This window comes from Apteryx mantelli, chromosome 1, assembly GCF_036417845.1.
Source record: "Apteryx mantelli isolate bAptMan1 chromosome 1, bAptMan1.hap1, whole genome shotgun sequence".
NCBI lineage: Eukaryota > Metazoa > Chordata > Aves > Apterygiformes > Apterygidae > Apteryx > Apteryx mantelli.
The window spans coordinates 27190039-27212620 of NC_089978.1; the positions used below are offsets into that span (position 1 = coordinate 27190039).

The following is a 22582-nucleotide window of genomic DNA, read 5'->3' on the forward strand; positions in this document are numbered from 1 at the left end:
GCGGCTCGCTCCCCCGGCGGCCGTTGGCGGGGCGCAGCCCTCACAGGCGCTCCCTGAGGGGCGGCCGTGGCGGGGCGGGCGGCGCCGCAGCCGGCGACGAGGCGGCGGTCCAGGGGGCGAGGCTCCCGCCGGCCTGAGGGGAGCCGCTGGGCTGCCCCCGTTGTCGGGGGGGTGGCCCGGGGGCGAGGGGGCTCCGAGGTGGTGCCCGCCTCGCCCCTTCCCCGTCAGTCTCCCTCGTGCGTTGTCTCCGTAGAAAAGTGCCGATCACAGCGCGGTCAGGCCTAGCTAGCGTATAAAATGCGCTGCTTTCCCTGGGGCTGTGCCTCAGTTTCCACAGCATAAAAGGGCACAACTGCCCTGCGCGAAGACCCTTTCCCAGCACAGCCAAGCGCGCAGAGCCTGTGACGGCGGCCATTCCTACAGAGAGCTGGAGAAGACTTAATCTACAGCAAACGGGTTTTTAGAAATGTTTGTGCAATTAACACACACTCATGGGAAGATACTGCTCTTACGCTCAAAGTTTCTGTCATGCAAACATTGTACTTAAAAATGGCTAATTCCATGTCTAGGTACTTATGTACACATTTCTGAAAATTAAATCTGTAATGCTTTTCATGGGCAGTCTGCCCTTCTGTGGTAATTGGAAAGAGATGTCAGAATAAATAAGGTTGATTTAGTCAAGACTGATTCTGCTCAACTGCAGGAAAATAATTATGTCAAATCTGAGATTTGATTAATTTGACTTGATTTAGATGGTCTTCTCTTATGAATAACAGGAACTGAATGTATAATTTCTGACATTTTTAGTTACAATTGTAAAATTTATCAAAATTCTCAAAGCTAGGCCACACTGGCTGTCAGAGCTACACTGCTCATTTTGAGGTCAGAATTCTGTTTGAACCATTTCATTCTACTGTGGTTTGCCTTGGTTATAGTTGATTACTTTTGTCAGTGGTCAGACAGTCTGAGCTGAGCTCTGGTATTTGAATACAAAAGGTGACTTCAAGCAAGAGATAGAGTTCTTCAGACTCCTTGGATTTCAGGACACAGTCAAAAGAAACGTGTCTAAAACAGCATTTCCTAAAGGATTTAAGATTTACTTATTTATTTGGTTTGACATATTAAACAGAACCTTATTGGGGCAGATTATTTTTGACAATTTCATTTTTTGATCTTTCTGGTGATATGAAATGTTTTTTCTTCAAAGTTCATTATATTTGGGATATGAAAGGGAAGGATATGAGGCAGGGAGGGAGGGAGATGTAGATCCTGGATACTGTAAGCCAAGGACAGGCCATAATCGTAGTTCCTGTAATTTTCAAGAGCGAGGTCTGGCAAAGCATCAGACCGAGATTTGGAGGCTCAGATTGCTCCTTGACCTCACCACACAAATGGCTCTCAGGAGAAACTGGTAGAACAGAGAATCAAGACTTTGAAGCCTGGATTATGCTACTGTACAGCTCCTAGTGCCAGGGGATCTTAATTGTGGTCTTTGGTGACTTGATTCAATACATGTCATAATAAGTGAAACTTCAGTTTCTGTCCTTCTTTAGTAAATAAAACTGAAACATATTGGACTGTATCATTCAAAATAATTTTAAATAGTTTAAAAATCAATTCTCAGTTTTTCCTTCAAAATGATTTAGTTTTATTTACTTCTTGTAGTAGGCCTTTTCTAAGTATTCATTATTTGAATTTATAGTCTTAATTAAAATGCTAAATGTATTTTAATCAGTTTCTTCCATTGTATTTATTGATAATAGTATTTAAAGTAATAATACTTTAAAATAATGCTTTCATATTTTCTCTCTCTTTTTTTTTTGGCCTGGTGTCTTAAAAGAACACAGTTACACTGTTCTGTCCTCAGGTTGCTCAACTGCTGCGGCATTCCCCCTGTAACTTTTGAATCTTTTAGGTAGTTTCAAGCCAGTTTGAAAGAGGGGAAGAAATTTCAGAGAGATCCAATTTCAAAGTTTAATAAAAATTTGTGGCTGGATAGCTACAAGAGACTCAAATGACTTCCCACGATAAACTAAAAATGAGGCGATATCAGCCCATATCCACTCTGAGCAGCTGCCAATCAGCATACGCCAGTCAACTGGCCAGTCAGCACAAATATAGCTACAGCTAAAGCATATGTTTGTCTCTTGCCAAGTCAGACTCATATGGAAGGTCCAGGGACATTCTGGGGAAAGGGAAATACAGGAGACATGGGAAAGTGTGGAGAAAGTTGTTAAAATGGAAACTGGAGATTGGAAAGAACACTGGGAAATGATTGGAATACCATCGGAAAAGACGGAAGGATTGGGGAGCAAGAGTTACTGAAGTGCATGAATCAGGAGGGTACAGGACGTCAGGGTTCATTAGTTCTGCAGAGTGTCAGTTGTGGTCATGTTAAGTTTGAAAAACACTTCGGAGCAATTCTTGGCTCTTCCAAGATAATCATCCTGAGATGATTAGGTGAATTCTGAAGAAACAGCAGGACAATAAATTTTCACTTCCTACACTCAGACACTTGATTTAAAAGAGGTTTCTTTATAAATGGCAATTAATTCCTGATCAAGAAATGGAAGAAATATACATTGTGAGGGAGGTGTTGGGTTGTTCATTTCTGATCTGCTGATTTTATAGGATTTGTGTCTCTCATTCTGTACTGTTACATTCTTTCATAAGGAGGAAATGACTTCTGTTTAAGTGTCAGGATAAGTACATCATTGATAACCTTTTGTGGAAAAAGATCATTAGGGATGAGGAAGTAGACTAAAGGTATCTGTAACTAAAGGTACAATTTAACACAAGCTATAAAAAAATTTTTTTTTAAAGTTATTTGGTTGTCCAGTATTAAAGGGAGGTGGAAGTCGGTTTGAGTATACTATTGAAATCAGAAATACCACTGTACTTGGCAACTAGATAAAACTAGCTCCGAATGTTATTTACAATGCATTTACTTAGTTCTGTTTTGATACTTTGTATCCTCTGTTTTGAGAGGGCTTCAATTATAAGAAGCTTATCAAAATGACGTAATGACACTGATCTGACATTGAGTGAGTGAGATGACTGAAGAGGCGCATTTTTTCTTTTCATTGGCTAAATCTCTTAAATGCCTATGCTTAATCAGATGGGCTCTCCCTCTGGAGATTTTCAAAGACACCAGCCTCTTTTCCTCTAACTGTATAAGGAATTTAGGTGCTTGATTTGACAGATTTTGTATTCTATAATGTGAGCACTGAATGCATTCCCTAATGCCCAGATCCAGATAATACTCTGTGTATGTCTTAACTCCATGTTGAGACAAGACTTGGTGTGCACCATCTCCACTCCCATCCCCTTTTGTCTTCCTCTTCCTCCCCCATCCCTAGTTTCTATGGGAAGGAAATTATACTATGAGAGCAGCAAGCCCACACCACCAGGCGCCACCAGAAACCACACATAGTTACATACCTAAAATTTAGATGAAAATTAATTGCCCAAATTATAGAGATCTGATTTCACTCCTCTCTCACTAAAGCTGATAAATGTATTTTTCTTTACAGATTTGCTTGATGGAGGACTGGACGACATTTCTTCATTAGAAATAATAGCTAAAACCGGCAAAAGCTTTCAACCTAGAGAAGTATGTTGTCCTATGGATAAAGCTGTTAATGGAGCAGTGGCTCTACCAATGACACTTCTTGCAAATCACCTCTTTGCATTTTTCCCCCCACCCTTTGGTAAACTAAGATGTATGTTCCTGGTTCTGCTTATGGTAAAACCCGCAATGTCATGAGGGCTACTGTAGTAATCTGCTGCAGTTTATGCTCTTTCTTTTTCCTCTGGGAAGAATACTCATGCCTTATGCAGGAACTAAGAAGCTGAAGGAATTATGTAGAGTTTAAATGCTGAATTTAAGATCATCACCTCATGTGCAAGAACAGCCATCTGTCTGTTTATGGATATGTTCCTTAATCCCTTATTAATTTATATAGTATATATTTTGGCTTATATTTTTAATTGTTAATGGTAGTTACTTGTCCAAAGATTTCAGAATTTTAACAATATTTCTTCTTTCAGAGATGAAAAACACAGAGGTAAATACCATTTAAACAATCAAAACAACTTTCATGATATATGTAAACAGTTGAAGTCCTGTCTTGCTAGAATAAAAATAAATAGATATGTAACAGCCACATGTGTGGTAATGTACCGTTAGTACTGCATGATGTTGACTTACTTTGCTCCTCTTGGATATCTTGCTTTATGGAGAATCATTGCTTTTTTTAGTCATAACTGGGAAACAGAATAGTGGTTATAGATTTTTAACGTGTCCTTTTTAGCTTGGGAAAAAGATAACTCAGTTAAAAACTATAAAAACATTTTCCAGTAAAAAAACAGTTTGATCTCAGATGTGAAGAAAAGTTACTTTGATAGAGTAGACTTAGGCATCATTCTTGGAGGAAAAAAATCATTTCTGTATCTCCAGAGCATGTAAATGTATTGCTTATACCATGTAAATATTTTAATATAACATAAAGGTTGGAGCATGTGGCTTAGAAGCTTAAAAAATACGTCACAGGTTTTTCAGTTTTATTTTAAAGAGTACAATGGGCACAAAATAACAGCTACTGTTGTTACAGGAACCTTAAGGTTCAGTTATGTTCCCTGTGCCTTACTTCAGATATCTTCTGCTGGCATGAGAGGGGATGAGAGAGAGAAATGATCTGTAACAACTGATTTTATAAACCCACAGGAGTTTTGCAAACTCTTCAGGACACAAATGCTCATAAAAATGTTTTGAGACATGAAAGCATGAGCCTGTCCCAGTGTCTGCATTATCAAGTAGAGGTTTAGCCTAACCATTACTGACTTCCAGTTCTAATATGCTTTATATTGTGAGTAACATTAAGTAATACTGGCAGAGCACTTGCCTGGCTCTTCGTGAAGGCTAGTGCAATAACTGAAAGCATTTAATAATTCTGTTAATCCATGGTAGGATATTTGATGCCCTGTATTAATATTTGGAAAAGTAATGGTTTTTAAAATGAACAGGAAAACACTATTATTTGGAGTTACGAAGGGGATTGTAAGAAAGAGGAAAAAAACCCTCCAGAAGAACGATTATTTGTAGTGATATTTTTTATAACATTTACATATACTTCTGTTCCATGTGATAAGAAACAATTTAACCAAAAAAAAAAATCGACCACAAAAATCCAAATAGAAAAATCTGTTGACATAATTCTGGCAAATAAAACAAACGATTCCTGGCCTTATTCAAGATGGCTAGGATTTCACTCAGTTCCTCCAAATATGTACCTCAAGCAAGTTTTAAAAAGTGTATTTTGAAATGCAGGAGACTTACCAATAGCAAAAATATGCAAAATCTTCTTATCAAAACACAGTATAATCTAGAATTGTGAGACATGCAGGTTTAAGAGGAATATTTAGATACCTCCTTGTGGAGAAGGCCTTATGTGCTGCATTAGCACTCATGCTAAAAATTCTAGAATAAAAGTTGGAAATATAATAGTTTGTATTTTAAGATGTGTCGTAATGTAACACTTGAAATTTAATCTCAGAAATCTCAAAAAATAGGAGCAAGCTCTCCCACTTCTTCTCCAGTGCTGCCCACCTCTGTATAGCCCCGTTGTAATAATGCCAGCTTTTCAAAAAAAAGCAGGAGGAAATGGGCTAGAGCACAGATACAGTGAGAATGTGCCTAAACTGATCAATAAATAGTTGTGGTGGTGTAAAACTGGACCGACAAGGTAGAAACCAACCTAGTGGCTACTCACCCAAGATATGTTCGTATTTAAAATTTAAAATGCCAAAGTGATAGCAATTTCCTTGGAAGTGTGATTTTTTTCCAAAAATAATTAATTGATATTTGTCAATTCATCAAAATTGAATTACTTTTCAGGGACAATTTAATTTTGACAGCATTCCTTTGGGGAAAATACTTTTAACTGTAAGCTGTACATGCTCCTCAGTAGTCTACCTAGCAAGCTGCTGGAGGCTCCTGACATAGCACTGCCAGGCTGAGGAATCATTCAGTGTCATGGAGAATTTTGAATCTTTGTGAAGTTTTTTTCTGAACTGGAGTAAACACAAATTAAAAAAAAAAGCAGCTTTCTTTGCAAATCTGAAATGCTTTTATTTGCCTTTCTTTTGAGTATATACTGTCATTTTTTTCCTCTGATGCATAAACTAAATTTTCCTTGTTTAATTTTGTCCTGTTTTCAACTTCACACTTGCTGCTCTTACACATTCATTTTAAATGCTGAGTGCCCTGAGCTTCTTGTGTGACCATTCATTAGCATTTGCAAGCGTTTGAGCACAACTTCTGAATTAGAAAAGAAGTGTTTGATGGGGAATACTAGAAGGTCCAGTCTTTATTTTCTTAGCTTAGATATCTGCATTCCATTTAATGCAACTTAAACTCATCATCTTAGTAAGAACTTTGAACAAAAGTGGAAAAGGAAGTACATACGAGAAGTTGACCTGAGTTAATAACTGTAAATGTGTATACATCCCAATAGCAATTACTATTCTTGTAGAGTTTGCCATTATGAATTGTTTGTATTCATGGTAAATTCTTTCATTTAAAATATTGTTATATGAGAACATTCCAGTGGCAATTTTAGTTCTTGCTGTTCTGACATTCACATGCAAAATGCATGCTTTGTCTTGTCTGAAGTTTGGTTTCAGAATCACTTTCGGAGCATGTATAATGCACTTTTGCCTTTACTTCAGAAAGACCTGAGTTTGTGCCTGCTTGCTTAGAGTACTAGGGGTTTCCCACTGAGGCTTGATTTCTCAGTTTCTTTTAGCATTCTTTCTTTTTACCTCAGTGTGATTACCATCTTATATATGTGTTCCTCAAGATAAGACTAAAAATGTTCAGTCCTTACAGTCTAAGTTTTTCAAGGCTCATTCAACTCAAGATAACCCTCCATTTTATGTTTTGTACAGTATAAATCACATGTAATTGCTTAAGAGAGACATTGGAACTTCTATTTAAAAAATAGTATTGGAATTTTTATTTCAAAAACAGGGTCTGTGAAATATTTTTGTCTTCAGGGGTAATCTTTTATAGTTTAAACATCTTTTGTCTTCCAGACATGATCTTAAGGTGAACTCTCAGAGGATAGCAGGCCTCTTTCAACCATTGTAAATGTGTTTAGTTGCACACGTACGTAGTGCTCTGTCTTCTCTCAGTACAGGCACTAATCTTGGTCAGACATGCTGTTCACAGAAACCAGCTTACTGGTGCTAACTTTATATTGCTGTTGTGGCCTTTCTTCAAGTTACTGGTTTTGCATACCTTGCTTTTGGTTTTGATGTATGATGCATGTATTATAGAATGAAATTAATACAAGTTGCAGTTTTGTATACTGTTATTTTTTGGTAGTTTTAGGAGTTTTTTTGACATTTTAATTTAAGTAAATCAGTCCCTAGACTAACTGCAGAGGCTTTTCTCTCAGCGCAAAAACCTCTTTACAGAACTAGTGAAATTTCAGCATTTTACTGTTTGAACAGGAACAATAAATAACAACTGTAAAAACTTATAATAGATTATATAGCATATCACTAGGTATTTCATCACAAAGATTAAATTAAGGCCAGACAACTTTTTGCTGAAAAAACAGCATAAATATGCTCTTAAATCTTCAGAACTCAAATGCTTTCTTATTCCAGACCCAATTTCTGAAACATTGGATTACCAGACTAAATGTCAGGGAAATTCAGAATCCACAGAAAGTATGAATAAAGAGAGTCTAGTAATACAATCCAAAAGTCTGGCAAGATTTTACTAAAGTTAATTTCTGGAAGAAAAATGTTTCAAATGCAGCAGCTATCCTCAATGACCTGTCCTTTCTATTTCTGGAAAACTCCAAACTACTTTAGAGGAGATTTGCCTTAGCTGGACTGCAAAAGTCTTGGTTTTGAAATAATTTAAAACTGGGCAAGGCTTTTAATTTGGACAGCAGATGAGGCATCCATAGTCCAGGAAACTTGAACAGGTAGGAGCAGTCTATTCTCATTTTTATTGCAATTTAAAATATTCAGTAACTGGAGCTATCGGTAAGAAAAGGCTTGAGGCTGAAGTCATTCTCTCCTACAGAAAATAAGCACACAAAAATGTCTGAAAATGAAATCTCAGATCTATCAACCTAAATTTTTCTATGACGTTTGCCACATTATCTTAGTTCTTAAGTTTCCCTAAATTGATTTCAAACATGGACCTCACAGTTCACACAGAGAGCTGGTTACATGAGTGCTAGTTACGTGGCAGGACCAAACGGATCAGTAGATACCTGGACATGTCAAATCATATGACAGAGCCTGTGATCCCATGGTACTACCTGGGAAATATGCCTTGTAATACCAAGCTAACACTATTTAATTGGAATTCCACACACAGCAGGACTGAGGGGTCCTAAGTGTCTAACTAGAATGTTGCTGACTGTATTGACCAGGCAAATGTCACCTAGGAAAGACTTTCAAAGCACCAAAATGCCTTAGGTAAGTGCTGTGGATTTTCAACTGGACTTAAGTGTATGTTGAAATTTGTAACTCACTTTTCTTATTCCATCCCAAGAACTTCACCATATTATGAAATATAGTTTACAATATACGAAGCCTATGAAACATAGACTGTTAATTCAGTTGCATTCTATTTTGTTTTTCTTTTTATACTGCGGTTCTATTGTGAACCTTAAAAACATGCAAAATCCTCACCTACCAGGCAAACAAGCTTGAAAATGCAACCCAACTGCTTCCCCTCACCTTTTGCACAAGTTTCCAGTTTCACAAATTGTTCTCCTTACAACCCATCCCACAAATTATCCAGAATCTCCATCTGCACTTTGAAGGAATATCTTAATTTCAATGTTAAATAGATTAACAGATTTCTACATGTTTCTCTTGGTTCCCGACACCTAAGACCCAGTCTGTAACTCTCGCAGATGCCTGTTCCCATACTGCCCCACTCTCCCATGTTCTACCAGAGGAATGTAGTTCACCAGCGTCTTGACTTAGAAAGGGCTTTTTTCCTGTTGACTTTTGCTCTACTTCTGTAGAGATAAATAAAACACTTGAGTGGTCTCACATGGCACAGGCCCGGATATTTTCAAATATTTGTAAAGGAGAATCCTGATAAACCTCTTTCACTTCATGGGCTTAGTGTGACCGTAAGTACATCATCTTTTTGATGTTTTCTTGTAATAGCTATAGTAACACTACTGTTTTCCTACGATGGCCATATGATTCTGAAGTACTGAAATACACAACAAATGAAGGAGCCTTAATATCTGAAAAAATCAACCCCCCAGCTGCATATGCTGTATAGTCTCCCCTCTGAGTATAATCTTATATTTATGTTAACTATTTCTTCTCCTGAAGTTTTAAAGATAAGTATAAAACATGTACTAATACTTATGAACAGGCTAAAGCAGGATTTCCCAAAATTTTGTTCAGAGAGGGCCTCTTAATGTGTGGGACATGATGCTGGGGCCATGCAACAAAATCCAACTGCGGGACAATATATTCCCAATCAAATAGCTACCATTAGAATGGGCAACATAAAACCTTTGTCAGACACTAGTGGCAAATAGCCACACTTTGGAAACTGCTAGCCTAGAGAGCTTTCATAATATTATGAAAACTGTGTAAGGGCCAAAGTTGTACACATTAACTTGAATAGACTGAGGGTTTCACACTGTGCAGTGTAACTCACATAATCTCACCTCCTGTAGTTTCATACTGCTTAATTTAGCACTAGGCTGCAACTTATTTTGTTACTTTTCTGAGGCAGTTCAAAAATCTAGGTGAGGCTTCTTTTTGATTGCATTGCCTCATTTTCTTTTTAACATTTCCCTGGCATTTTAACCTTCTCAGAATCTTACTATACAGGTAATATATACCATATTATATAATTATTATATACCATATCAATATCAATAGTATATGTGCATGTAGCAGAGTGATGATACTCTGCACCACAAATGACTTCAAATTGCATGGGAAGAAGGTCAACTGCAAAAAAGCTCCTCTGAATCTTTCGAGTGCTGTTCCAGCTGAAAATATCACATGGATGTTTGCTTATGGGCTTTGCTGAAAGAGGACAGACTTTGTCCCCTCTTATTACAGCTTCAGGAGGCTCTTGGCAGAGCGCAGGTTAAGATTGCTGAAAATAGTTTATAGGGTATTTTTTACAAAAACAGAACACGTGATGCATCCAATCTCAATCCAGCAGCCATTGATGCCTGCTGAAGACAATCCTGTGATTCGAAAGAGATGTATCTACTGGTGTCAGAAAGTGCATTTTTTCTGGGGGCACATAAATTTTAATTTTTTTAATTCTCTGGTAATGAACAACAAATCATACATGCTTCATAAAACAGTTTTTCAAATACTCTTTGAGCACTATACTTTAGGCAGCATGCAAGTGTACTGAAGAGATAAGAGAGAGTCATTTTGATAGTATCTACATGCTTTTGATAGTATATACATGCAATCTACGTGATTCCAATATGCCATTTCACATTGATATCATCTTTCAGTATGGCGTATCCTTAAAATATCCTGACTGTATTGGTATTTTCCAAACTGCCTATAATTTTGTTATAGAAACAGACATGCAGCTAATTTCTACTTTAGTAAGATGCAAATTTGAATTTATAGCTCCCTCCAGTCATGTTAAGAACCATGACACAAGATTTGCCATATCCTAATGGAAAATGGCTACATTATTAAGGATAGCAGGATTAGAGAAAAACGTACTCTTTACAAAATGCTATGTTTGTCGTTAGTCCTTCAAATTTATGGAATTAATAGAAGGCTTTTTTTTCAATTCATAATTAGAGTCCATTTCTGAGCCAGCATTTTTCTGACTTTTATTAGTAGTTGATTTTGTTTATTTATTGACTGATGATAATGCATCATTGCTAAAATAAGCAACAGTTTTTCTCCAACTCCTTTCCCAGGCAGGCAAAAAACAAGCATAAAGGCTAAAACTTTGCAAAGTTCAACTCACAGTGTTTCCATCTATCAATTCTAGAGCATGTATAATTGAGATATAGAAAGTGTGAATCCCATAGACACACAAAGGAAATAAGAATGTACAAAGCTCAGTCCTCCCTGGCAACTGTTACTTCAACACTCAGCTCTCCTACCTGGGTAGACATCCCATGTCTGCGGAAGATGAACAAAAAGGAGGTAATAATAACTGTATTATTTCTCATAAAGAAGTCATCACGAGTTTGCAACCATTCGTCTTCTCCTCTAGGTTTGCAGTTACAGTTTAATAGGGTAAAGAGAAGAATTCCCATCCCTCCCAAAGAATGGGAGGAATGGGAGAAGGAATCTGTGCTTCACTCTGATATGTTCTTTACTAGTTTTTGCTCTTGTACGGCTGAATTAGAGAAGAGACTATTTCAGAGCAATTTTCAGATAGCTTAAATTCCACCTAAGTTCCAGTGCCTCATTAATGAAAAGAGCAAAGTACCTCTCTAAAAAGTGCTTCAGAGTGGCTAGGGAAGGCACTGAGCAGGAATACATGAGGCACAGGGACTTAGCACAATTGAAACAATCTAAATATATCTATAAGAAGCTACTTTGGCAGGCCCAATTACTGATTATAATTGTAGGCCTGACTGCAACTCTGTTTTGATCATTTATATTGAATTAGCTCAATCTAATCTGAATGAAGCAAGTTTATTCATTGTCAAAGACTTAAAATTTTCTTATTCCTTTTTCATTGGATATGATTAGTTGATTAAGATATTTATAAGTTACACAGAAGAATGCATGTCTTTTAAAGAATCAATTACTAACTTCAAAGACTGTGGCCTTTGAATAAATTTTCTGTGGATTTATCTTCTCCTACATCTGCTTTCTCTGTTTGTTCCTTTGGTGAACTTCTGGTGTTTGTGAAAAGAATGAAAACACAGGCTAGAATCAGACAAAATATAGGACAGATACCATGGAAACTTCCGCATTACATCTCAGCAATTATTCTAGCTGGAATCTGAACTCACGTGGTCTAAGCTCATACAGTGATTATCAAACTTGTCACTCCATTATGGTTGTATAATGAGGATGAATTCATCTAACTATAGTACAAGGATGGAACAAGCAAATTAATGAAAATAAGTGAATCATCAAAGAAAGAGAAACTGGAAAGACAGATCATCCATCTTTCTGCCAGTAAAGGGCTGTTTTCTGTGACCATTTCCAGAGTTCAGCCAGTCTAGCTTTAAACATCAAAAACAATAGAGCTTTCACAAGTCTACTTTAAATGTCACTTGTGGTGAAACACATTACAGTTTTACTTAAAACAGGTAGGGGGTTACTCAGAAAGGAGCAAACCATTTACTCGTGGCACAGCTGCCCCATGAACACAACCCAACACTGTGCACAGATCCTGAGTCCTTTGACATTGTACTGAACATGTGACTGTGCAGTCCCCTCCAAAGGTTTCTGCGTTTACAGTCTTAAGGTCAAATCCTGACAATTTTATTCATTCTGAATACTATCTTAAATATCTATTTAGGTCATCTTGTCTCCTGTACTCATGGGGAGCGGTACGTCACTCCATATTTGTCCCAGCTGAAAAGTAAGTATTAAACCAACAATCATATTGAGTTTCATCTTCCTCCATGCAAGGAAGGAGGCATGGTGTGAATCTGTGTCCCATTCCAGACTCTGCAAGGTCTCCCAGGTTCCTGGGTAAGGGCTAACAGGTTTGGTGCTTTGGGCTCTGCACCTTGCTCACCAGCCTACACAGCTGAGATAACACAGGGTAGCGGAAGATGATATGACAGAGACTCATTTAGCAGATTCCTTTAGAAATAGGAGGGACTCGTTTCCTTAAAAAGAAATTACTTTTCTTGGATTCTCCTGGAAGTTGCATCTATATGCAAACCCATATTGTAGATAAAAATGTATAAACATAATCCTCAGAGGAAACTGGACCCAGACAGACAACGTTTGCTGGTGCCAGTTAATGCCTCAGCCTTCGCAGATGTATTTTAAATAAAGATGCCTTTGCTCCATCGAGCAGCAGCCTTGAGAAGAGGACTCCTCTGGAGAACTCTGAATGTCCAGAGGAGAGAGGAGCCAGTGGGCAGTGCTGCCACAGACATGGGGCTGCCGCCACGGGGTTGCTAGAGCACCCAGCATGCTCTAGCAGTTACCTCTACGTGGGTCCCCTTTCCAGCCTCTGGGCTTCCTGGCTGGCCTTAGGATGCCCCTTCTCCCTCTGATACTACAGAGAGCGCCTTGACACCCTACTTAGGTGCCCTAAGTAACGTCACTAGAGACAGAAACCTGTGTTTTGTGTGTCTCAACAGCTAAGATGGGTTCTCCAAAGGATGCTTTGAAACTGCCCCAGAGAGGGTTTCTAGTTTGCTGCCTTGTTGATGAGACTATGCTTGCCTCACTACAGCAGCCACGGGCATGAGCAGGATTTCTGTACAATCACTGAGATGAGGGAAGATGCATGATTATTCACTTTGTCAATAGTAGGATTTAATAATCCTCTTTTTTTGCCTAACACCTGTCAAACACCTATTTTTTTACTTGACTGAAATTTACTCCTGAAAGTAACCCACATTGTTTTGAGACTATGTAAGAATAGATAAAGATAGATTACTAATGTAAAGTTGCATAGTAGTTCCTGATATGATGATCGATTGGGCCCAGCTCAGTACAGGTTTGAAAAAGTAGAGATCTAGAAACGTGCTCTTATGTTTCAGAAGCTATTCTGCATAATTTATTGCCACTGCATACTGAGCTGGTTATAGGGACAAATAGTGTATGTAGTTTAATATGAAGACATATAAAAAAAAACAAGCTAGGAAGAATAGCCCAAGATACCACTTCAGAGCTGCTGAGAAAATATTTGGACAGAACAAATCACAACAATCATAAATAATATCAGGAGGACATTAATGATTTAAAAAAAAATCTCATTTTCAAGATAAAAGGCCAATTCTGCAAGGGAGGTGGGCAGAGGAGAAAGGTCTGTAATAAGGATGCAGAAGCTCACTAGCATGTTTAAGGAAGTCAGAATCTCTGTAGTGCTGTGTTAGCGATGATGTCACCTAAACTGCCATCAGAAAATGAGGAATAACCTGGCTGATATTTCAGACATGTACACAGACTTGTTTTTAAATGTTTAAAATTTTTCTCCTTCAGTTAAAATAAAAGTTCCTTTTAAGAAAGATATTTGGGCATTAAATATACTGCTGATTCCAGACTCCTGAAAAGAAGACACTGTTGCCAAATTTAAATTTGATGAGAAACCACAGGAAATATATATGAGACTGGTCTAAGAATGAAAACTGAGGGACCATAGTGAGTCCATAAATTGAACAGAGGCGTCATTTATCTTGTACCATATAGAACTGAAAGATTCTGTATGCCTTTAGAAAAGAAGGAACATTTTTAATAGACACCATTGTATGAATTGTTTTCAGCAGTGTTTCTTCCACTTGTAATGGCGTTGGCAGCATACACAAGTTGTGTTTTTCACCTCTTCACTGTACTTGTTTACTGTTCAGTGTATTTGGAGATTCTTCTCTGCTTATTAATTAGTATGAAAGAAGAAGCTCAACAATTATCACTTGAATGCCTGTAACAGCTATTTAAGACCAGATTTGACGCCAGCTTTGCTCTTTGTGACTGCCTGCAAGGGACAATGTTCCCCAGAGTGCAGAAGGTGACAGATTCTCCTGTTTCTATACATAAAATAGGCGATCTGCTGCAGTGCATCCCTCTGCAGTCTGTAGCATGTACATTTACTTAGGAATGCCCCTGCAGGGCAGATTCTAATCACCGTTTCACTGTGAGCTGTAGTAGCAAGGATTTAGCCAGGGTATCAGTCAGGCTGTTACGTTTGATAGTCCATATCTGTATGACCAAGGTGATTTGTTTATTATACTATTTTTAAGTCTGGGGCTTAGCAATAATGGTTGCTTTTGACAATATTTTTACTCCATGCTGTCTTTATTTAGCTAATTCCTTTCCACTGGAAAGATTTCTCCACAGCCCCATTTCTAAATAATAGTATTAACTTGACAATGACACACATTTGCTTAACATGGGTTTGAACTAGAGTCATGGGGAGAGCTTTTATTCTGAATATTAATGCATGACTGCTGCTGAAATTTCAGAGACAAGATAGTCCTTTTTTTTTTTTTTATATTCTTGGAGGCTTTCCTAGAATGATACGTACCTATTTACATAGAAGAAAATCAAAACCAGGACTGCAGCATTGCATCTGTACAGTTTTTGAAATGTTTTGACACATTCTCAGAGATTTACTAGGTAATTTCACATGCTTGTCTGGCAATTTATAATCCATTATTTTGCACTACAAGCTGCATCCTTGAGTTTATTTTATGACATGGACATAAAGTAAACTAAATGACAACAGCCCCTGGCCTTTCCCGTTTATCTACACGAATGACCTTCAGTAAACAGAATCCAAGGGATGTTGTGCATGCATCTTGGTCTATATTTACATTAAATGGAATGTAGGTATTACTGTTCATGAGTACATGAGGAAGCAAGCCTTGGTTATAATAGCAATGTAATTATTTAATAAATTGTATGTCACAAGAATATCTCTGGGTCAGTATTGCATCAAAAGGTGCAATGTTTTGGAAGAATCTTTGGGCCTAGGTTTTCTAATATTAGCTGCTGTGAACAAATCATAAAAATCTGGCTTATTTCTCTGTGAGTTGATGGGTTTCCTCAGTAAAGTTGGGATCAGTGTGGAAGACAACTGCGAAACTCCCACTGAGTTAGGGGCAGAATTAGTCTCCCAAAATTGGAGACAGATTAAGGGAGAGAAGTAATTAAGTATTATATATCACAATTTTCATGTTAATTTAGACATTATTCTCCCACTTCTACTCTTTTACTTTGATTTAATCAGACATTAGTTAAGCAACCCTATATTATACACACTAGAAGTAAAAGGAGAACTATAGGTAGAGAAAAACTGGAACACACTGAATAAAAAACAAGGCACCACACAGAATTTCAAGCCATAAAGCTGACTTACATGGAAAATAATAAAAAAGGAGGAGGGGAAGAGAGAGGAAGGAAAGGTATGACTGACCTGGCAGTTCAAGATTAATTTGTGCCACAAGTTCAGGAATGTTGGAATTTTAAGGGTTTGTTTTCCCCATTATTTGGAATCACTTCTTATTTTTGTACCAGAGCTGAACTTCTCCAAAGATAAACATGTTTAGCTCCAAGCATTTGGTTTGTCACCAGCTGGGATCAGGGGAAAGCTTTCCTTATTCTCCAGACTAGTGAGAACTCACTTGGAAAGCTCCTATTCCTCCACTTCCAAAACAGAGCTAATTTACTCCAGCCTGTTTTTCACAAAAGGTTATATTATAGCTGGATGATTCTTATTACAGAGTGGTTTTGATTTGTCCTAAACCTTCTTATTTTCATTTTGGGCATTAGTCTACAAAGCATCATGATGTAGACCAGTATAGATATAAACAACTTGCTTGCTTTATTTTATTATAGACTAGATATTGTCACCTATCCTGTATATTATTTTAATGAAGTAAGAAAACAGAAGACACTGCTGTTTAACAGAAGCAGCGCTGTGGGTTAGAAGGAGCAGTGCTGCACTGCCACTACACTAAAAAACTCCAGTATTCATCGTGAAGAAATATACTCTGCCCTCACAGTACACTTAGCTCTATCCCTTTTGAACTGTCAATGGACACAGGGAATGCCTGGGAATATGTGCTCTATACGGTGTGATATACAGCCTTGTAGGAGCAGAGGAAACTGAGCCAATGTTCCCATTTTAAAAAGAAAGAGAAAATAGAAAACCAAAGTTTGAAGTTCAGACTAATGGAAACATGGCCAGTCTGAAGAAATAGATTGGTCTCATTTAAAAGGCTATCATTACATTTTTAATGTACAGTATATTTTACTGTGAGTTTATATTCTTGATATATAATTTGGAGAAAATACGGCAAAAATCCTTTGACTGGTAGAAAATCCACTAGGTTGTAACTGTATTTTCAGATATTTTCTAACATCAGAGTTAGTCCTGGTTTGCACAGGAGGTTGGACCAGATGATCTCCAAAGATCCCTTCCAACCTAAATTATGCTATGGTTCTATTTACATGTTTATTTTAATTAACAAACATATTTATAAAGTAGAGGAATTTAATTTTTGCAAGGTTTTTTAAATAAAAAAGGATTATTGAGTCAGATTGACTGGTGCATTCCAACTGCTTTGTTCCACTCTGATTCTGTGAAGCAGCCTTAAAAATATCTGAACAGTCCAGTTTACAGCTGCTTTTCTGTTAACAGTGCAGCAGAAACCAGCATAAATGATTCTGATGCATTTTGCTTTATTAGTAAAAATTTACCACAAAAAAGAAGAAAAGGATCCATTCATGGAACCCCCAAAGATTAAAATAGAAATGTTATGTGTGAGGGACAGACAAACATATACCCTATGAAAAGCAGCAGAAAATTATGTTAAAAGATTGTGTACTGTAATCACCATTTTATTTTAAAATGACCAATTATGTTGAACAGTTCTGTTCACTTCAGCTAACCCTGTATAATAACTTGTGAAATTCCTTCTCCCCCACTAACCAAACTTAAATGGTAGTAAGTAATTAAATTATTTAAATTAAAGTATTAAGTTATTTAAAACATGCTTGGAACAAAAGAGTAGCTTTGTATTACCTCCAGCTCCATGTGTTTTTCTTCCTTGCCATAGTCCTTCAATTCCTTTTCGGAATGATCACTACAGTCTTCTAAATGACAGATGTGTTGATATTTGGTAGGTTCATGTTTAGCTTGTTTTCTTTGGGAAACATTCCTTTTATGAAGACCATTGAAAAATGCCTCATACCTTGGCAGTTCTGTAAACACATCATCACCACCTCTACCACCTGCTTCTTCCTCTCCAGATGAAAAATCTACTCCTTCTGCTACCTCACAAATATGGAGTTTAGTGTTAGCTTCATGTGATAAAAATTCAAAATTGGAAAATGTGATAGCACTTGGTTTGTGTTTTATGACTCTGATCTCATAACGTCTTTTGGGTTTCCAGTCTGAATTTTTTTGTGGAAGGAGTGGGCATTCTGTGTGTGAGGGAAGGTTTAAAGGATCTTCCTTGGGCTTGTGCCCTGAAGGACTCAATAATTCTTCACAAAGCTGCTTTGTCTCAGGCTGATCAGGGGTGCTAACACAGCCGGCAACCACGCCAGGTTCCAAGGATGTCCTGTTGTAGTCTAACAAGGGTGATGTAGATGACAAACTCAACTCAGATTCCAGTAAATCATTATGAAATGCAGATGGACTTTCCTGTTCTTCTGTCTTTGTTTGGTATTCTTCATACTTGGCTTCCTTTGGAGTCCCCAGGCACTTGGCAGATGTAAGATAAGGTGAGCCTAGTTCTTCTTCATAAATGTTAGTTTCCATTCCAACAATTTTCATCCATCAGAGATCAAAATGACTTCATTCTTGGTTTTTTTAACATAACTCCACATATGTAGCCAGGAAATACCTTCTTATTTTTTCAAAAACATGATCACACAATTATTATTAATACCTGGATTCTCGTACAAATGATCTGAACTCTCGCTGTTCCTGAAAATTAAAAAAAAAAAAAAAATTATTGATGGTAACATGCTTGCTTTGGAGTGCATCAGTGAGAGTGATACTAAAGTATAAAATTCCAACATCAAATTTAAACACAGCTCTTCTTCAAAAATATTTGATATATGCAGATTAAATGAATTTAAAACCTGAGAACTTTGAGTTGTTTACCTTACAGATTAGGAAAGAAGTGGCAAATGCAGAAATGTTTTTAAATATTGACTTTACTTTGATTGCTGACACAACGGATTGGACTCATTCAAACTGATATTTGTTAGATATGTGTTTGTTACCTAAACATACTTCTGTTCACTGTATTCTTATTGTCTGTTAAATCATTGAGAACTCATACACTGTTGTGGTAAAGCTATTAAAATGTCATAGGGAAGAGCAAGGAGCCAAATGAATGGACACAAAACAAAATACATTTTAATATAGTTATAATTTTCTGTCTCTTGGTTCTCTGAATTGCCAGTGGTTTGTAGCACTTGTCCATTTCCAATACATTTGGAAACCAAAAAGAGAAGGCTAAAAATACAAAGAGCTTCAGTTCTAAATTAAAGTTGGCTGTGTGTCTGATCTGGATCAATCCTAACTTTTGCGCTCGCATCTACTCTGTGGACCACCAACGTGTGGGAAGAAACGTGCATCTGAAGAACTGATCTTGCATCACTGAATAGCTTACATTGACCCATATATGTAATTTACTTTTCGTGACAGATTGAATATTGATAGCATTTATTTTAATGATTGTTTCAGGACTCCATCTGTGAGACAACAAAGCAGAACAGAAGCTTTTCAAAATAAGAAGAGAAGCTTAAGCCTTTGATGTATGTGGCAAGCCTGTCAGTGATGAGAAAGACATGTCAGAAGGCAGCACTGTCATTGTCAAAGCAGTAAGCAGGCAAAGTGAGATGCTGGCACGTGACATGCTTGTCACTGCAAGCGCCATAAACTGAGCAATGCATACCAGCTAGGCATATTTTATCGTTGGTCAGTATACATTTTAATGTTATAGAAAGAATGTAACAGAAAGAATATTGTACATATATAGAAAATCCAGATTCATTATATTATCTTTTGTCATTTGAACTTCAGATGCAAAAGGTGTGAGGATGCAGATATACATGCTTTAGGTGGACTTCCTCTCACCTATTTTCAGCCATTTAAAAGTGACATGTTATTGTAAATTAACTGTATAGATGCTTGCTACAGTCTGTAGATACAGAAGGATGCTTCCAGAAGGTAAATCCTCTCACTTATCTTGCTTACCTATTTTGGGATGGGATGAATCTCCCTCCTGGCATGACTACCTTATCCAAAACTTTGAAGGAAGTCTAGACAAAAAGCTTACACTGGTCACCAGCTTTTGCATGGGTAAATAGAAGCAGAAGAATCTCACCCCCACATCTTTGTTACAGTATTAATAGATTAAAATGTATACATGTGAATGACTAACCAACATTTGAAGCCCACATTTTTTCAGGAGCTTCCTACAGTTAGCCACCTAAATAGAAGTGACTTCAGTTTCAGAAGTCCCTGAACACCTTTGGTTCTCCCTAACGTTATAGGAATTGGGCATAATGCCTTTGAAGTAGAAAACACATTATTTATAGGGAACAGTTGGAATAACTAATATTTCACATAGTATTTTTTATACTTTAGGCACAGTGAAAAAACTTCCTGCCATCTGAAGTGAAAATTGAGTATTATCTGTGCCTCTATGAGCCATTACCTTTGTTTTTGAATCCACTGGCAACCAGTACCCTGCTAGGAGGCAAGCTGCTAGCAACCACACTTCCAGCCTGCCATGCAGAGCCAGATGTAAGTAAGTGAAGGAAATTTGCCTCTTGCAGAGGACTCCCCAAAAGTCAAGCAAAGAGCTGTGGCCTCATTGCTCACCCTGGCTTGTCTGGGGCTGCTTCTGTGGCTATCTAGGGAGAGGATGGGATGTGTTAATCAGCCGTCACTGCTGGTCGTTGCCTCTGTTCCTCACATCTTGATAATTCCAGCAGGAATAGCAATCCTCAAGTTTCCAAGTCTCCCCCCAGACTTTCTTTCCCAGTTTTGCCCTTTTTTATTGTCCCTTTCACTCTTCTGGCAGAAATTGCCCAACTTTGGCCTGTTCCCTGGACCCTCTTCAGTTCAGCTGATGCTGCCGAGCAGACTCTGCTGTAATGACACCCTGTAGGAATACAGCTGTGCATTCATAGGAATATCTTTGCTGTAACAGACTAGTGTTAAATGCTCCAGAAGAAGCTACAAGAATTCTGAAGTAGGAAAGCATGGGTATTTTGTTTAATTCCGATATTTTAACATGATGCTTTAGATCCCAAACAGGAGTTAGGATCCCTGCAAAAATTTGTATTATTAGTTATCTCTGGATTTTCCTAGCATCCAAAATAAATGTCCAGTTTCTTTTTAAATTTTGCTAAGTTCTTTGTCTAGAATGATTTCCAGTTTTACTGTGTGTGGCGTGAAGCTGTAATTTCTACAGTTTAATTAAAAAAGGCATGAAAAAGTTTTTCCTTTTATTAGATTTGCTTACTCCACTGGACTCTTGGTTGTTTTTTTGTTTTTTTTGTTCTTCCCTTGTGATGAGACTGGGACAAAGAAAGAACCCAGGAGCAGGCTGGTTTTGTGCAAGTGTGGCAAGAAATCTATGAACAGGCAGTGAAAAGAAGATGGAATGTGAGTTTACCCGTATTCATCCTGTGGACCATATCTCTTCACTCAGTGTTGCAGTGACTGGAAAAAAAAAAAAACCTCTTATACAAAATATCAAATTCCATATCTTATAGAGATTTACTTATACATTTATAGCTTCTAAAAATGGCATATATTTGGCAGAGCTGTGGACTTGGAAATCTTTGCCATTACAAAATGAGTAACTCACAGAGGTCTATACATTCAGAGCTAAATTTGTCCTTTTAGTAAAAGGCCCATAACTCAGACCTTCAAAATAACATAATTATCACCAAAACTGTGAAAGTATGCACTTACAAGTTCTAAAAAATAATAATCTTTCTGGAAAAGTTCTTCAAAGCTTTATAAATAAGGAAATTCATTTCTTGTGCTTAGGTTATTCTAAATCTATACTGTAGCATTAACTGTACTGCTAGGCACTAGTGTAGGTAAAGATATTGCTGGAAAATAAAAATCTCACAGGCATTTGTGGGCTTTTTTCAGAGCGGAAGGGGCAATGTAGGGTATACCTCAGTTAACATTCAACTGTCCAGCTAAAACCGACTCCAAAACAACTTTAGGAAGAGCACCAAACAAAGCAAAAAAGGAATTTTTTCTAAGGTAAAATGTACAATGTAGCATCCAATCAACTACAACTTTTTACATATATAGGAGTTTAAATCTTACAACCTGAATTTTATTCTCTAAGGAGAGCTCCTTACAAATCAGGAATAAATTAATAAAGATTTATGATGTAGCTAGTGAAATGCTATGGAAAGAAAGTTCTCTTATGATCTGATAAAAGCAAATGCATATGTGCATACTCTCAGATTTTTGTGCATCATGATCTGTTGGCCTGATTCTCCTTTGCCCAGACAATGAAAATTTGTGTTAAAACTCATTAAGTTTTGGACAAAGATCACACAAAAAGCACATACTAAGCTTAGCCATTAAATAGGAGGATTTTACAAAGATTTTAATATTGATAGTCTCATTTCTATTTTATTGAGAATTGTTTTCTGGGGCAAATGATTATGCTTTATTTCATAAGGCTACTATAATAGCAAGTCACCTAAACTAATTTTGCAAACACTGACAAAAGTAGTACATTTCAATACCCATTATGTATTTTGGCATTGCAAAGCATGTGAATGTGTGGAATTTTCTTACTTTTTATTAAGTCAATTTAAACTTGAACTGACATAGTAAACTAGCATATCAAGTCCTGATCTTGGTTGAAACAGTGCAACACCACTCATT

The 22582-nt window shown here is 37.2% G+C and overlaps 1 long non-coding RNA gene across 1 annotated transcript in view; it reads right to left on the bottom strand.

Moving 5' to 3' along the window:
• Positions 1-21355, bottom strand: part of LOC106500371 (uncharacterized) — a 38875-nt gene extending 17520 nt beyond the window's left edge. Inside the window, exons 1-2 of the long non-coding RNA XR_001295387.1 lie at positions 21339-21355; positions 18591-18628 (exon numbers count right to left, since the gene is read on the bottom strand). This is a non-coding gene — a long non-coding RNA (uncharacterized lncRNA). The remainder of the gene's footprint in view (positions 1-18590; positions 18629-21338) is intronic.
• Between the last annotated feature and the right edge of the window lie 1227 nt (positions 21356-22582).